Genomic DNA, 2,500 nt, shown 5'->3' on the forward strand with positions numbered 1-2,500 from the left:
GTCTTCCAGTGCTATGAAATATTCCACCTAGCCAAAAAATATCCGGATAATATATGAATTTTCAAAAAAAATGTATGGCCCCACAAACTTTTAAAAGTTCATAAAATTATTTTTTCAGATCTATAAAAAAATTCAAAATGTGTACTCCCCCCACCACCAAACCTTCAAAAATTTAAAAAAAATATATTTTTGAATTATGTATGAATTAAAAAAAATGTGTATGTCCCCCCACCAGTATTCAAAAAATCCACAGAGTTATTTTTAAAAAATAGCAATATCACCAAACCCAACTGCCTCCCATGTAACAAGTGAAACAACAAAAAACGCTATGAAATCCATGTCTCCCTTTTTTGGGAAAGAAATGCCAAAAAACCACTTTTAGTAATAGGTAAAAATCTTCAACGAAAGCAGGAACAGGCCGATGGTACTTTGAAGACATCGACGGTGGGGCCTGTACGTAGGTCGGTAGGGGGTCCAAGCAGAGCAGTTTCACATAGTTGTATCTTTGGACGCATTTAGACTTGTAACAAGGAGGAAGATACTCGCATCTCTTGTTTTTGTACCTGTAACGAAAGAGATGTAGCTTGTATTACTTGTACTGGCTGTTGAATTCAATTATTGCATATCTACGCATGCATACATATGCATAATGTATATATATCTTTAGAAAGAGAGAGAGACGTTTATAAAAACCCAAGCTCTTGCGTTTATGGGTGCCATGGCTAAGAGGTATGGCTCTCGATTCACATTCGTTGGGTTCGTGGTTACCTCTTTGGCCTACAGCGTACCAGTCCGCCTAGCTGTAAAAGAGGGCGTGTGGCACGCAACCTTGTCTCTGAAGATATTATTGATAAAACAAGGGAAATATACAAATATACTGATATGGAGCCGTCCTTCCATAATTTGGAAGGGATCACTGTATATATATATATAATATATAATATATATATATATATAATATATATATGTGTGTGTGTGTGTGTGTGTGTGTGTAGACAGTATATATATATATGTGTGTGTGTGTATATCTATCTATATCTTTCTTCCTCACCTGCATGTCTCCACGCGGATAGACTGTGGGAACTTGTCTGTGTTGATAACGGCCACCCATTCTCCATGAAGGTTTTTGCGCCCAACCTGGTCGTAGATATTGAACGGAGCTCTCGCACACGAAGTGGCCCACCACCCCTGTGAACAAAAACAATTGAGATAAGGATAATAACAACTCCAATTTTATCAACATCCTCCGAAATATCTGATAATTCCAGATTTCCACCTGGTGTGATTGCTAGCATTTTTGCTTAATGAGTAAGACGTTCCCAAGTTTGACTCGCTTATGGTTAGACATTATCTGTTGATTTGTGGCTCTGGTGGCTTAAGAAGTGGATTAGGTACCATGTATATATATATATATATATATATATATATATATATTATATATATATTATATATATATATATATAGGAATTAGGTGTTTGGTCTCATGCTCATCCAACTGTGTTTTTAATCCACAACAGTCAACACACCACCAAGTACTTAATCCACTTCTTAGGTCAAATAGACGTAGATACTATTTAAAGGAATATGCACAAGGGATTTCAAGCTTTCTCTGGGATCGAAACCTAGGCCTCTAGCTGGCGAGGAGAAGCCCATAATAATTAGACAATAAATATTGAATTATATTTTACAGAGAGAGAGAGAGAGAGAGAGAGAGAGAGAGAGAGAGAGAGAGAAGAGAGAGAGAGAGAGAGAGAGAGAGAAAGAGAGAGAGAGAGAGGTTTTTGGTGGGAGAAGATGCCTTTGATAGAAGACATAGGAGAGGAAGGACACATCAGGCAACTGACCCCTTAATGTAAGGATAACGGAGAGAGAGAGAGAGAGAGAGAGAGAGAGAGAGAGAGAAGAGAGAGAGAGGAGAGAGAGAGAGAGAGAGAGGGTTTTTGGTGGGAGGAGATGCCTTTTGATAGAAGACATTGGAGTGGACGCATCACGCAACCGACCCCTTAATGTAGGGATAACGGAGAGAGAGAGAGAGAGAGAGAGAGAGAGAGAGAGAGAGGACACGCATGCGCAAAGGCAAACCTCGCCGTTCCAGCTTACCTGTGACTGTGGAGTGTTCGATTATCATAATAGATGAGGTCACTCGGAGGGAACTGATAGAGGTCACTGTACAGATGCCTCACGTCGTTGTAAAACCGATCAATAATGGTGTTTACTTTATCCCTGGAATATGGCGAGGAGAAAAAAACATTAAGAACATTGGTAACGTCTCTGCCTGGTGTTTGCCAGTCGGGGGTTCGAGTTCCGCTCAGACTCGTTTGTCCCATTAGTGTCTGCAATCTTACCATCCTTGTGAGCTAAGGTGGGGGGGGGGGGGTTGAGGAAGCCTATAGGCCTATCTGCTGAATCATCAGCAACCACTGCATGGCCCTCCCTGCAACCTTTACCATCCTTGTGAGCTAAGGTTGGGGGGTTTTGGGGGAGCCTATAGGTCTATCTG

At 40.6% G+C, this 2,500-nt stretch overlaps 1 long non-coding RNA gene across 2 annotated transcripts in view; it reads right to left on the minus strand.

The window, feature by feature from the left end:
* Positions 1-2,099: 2,099 nt before the first annotated feature.
* LOC137625692 (uncharacterized) overlaps positions 2,100-2,500 on the minus strand; it is a 25,857-nt gene continuing 25,456 nt past the window's right edge. For both annotated transcript variants that reach the window (XR_011040870.1, XR_011040869.1), the window contains one exon: positions 2,100-2,223. This is a non-coding gene — a long non-coding RNA (uncharacterized lncRNA). The remainder of the gene's footprint in view (positions 2,224-2,500) is intronic.

Source organism: Palaemon carinicauda, chromosome 32 (genome assembly GCF_036898095.1).
Source record: "Palaemon carinicauda isolate YSFRI2023 chromosome 32, ASM3689809v2, whole genome shotgun sequence".
NCBI lineage: Eukaryota > Metazoa > Arthropoda > Malacostraca > Decapoda > Palaemonidae > Palaemon > Palaemon carinicauda.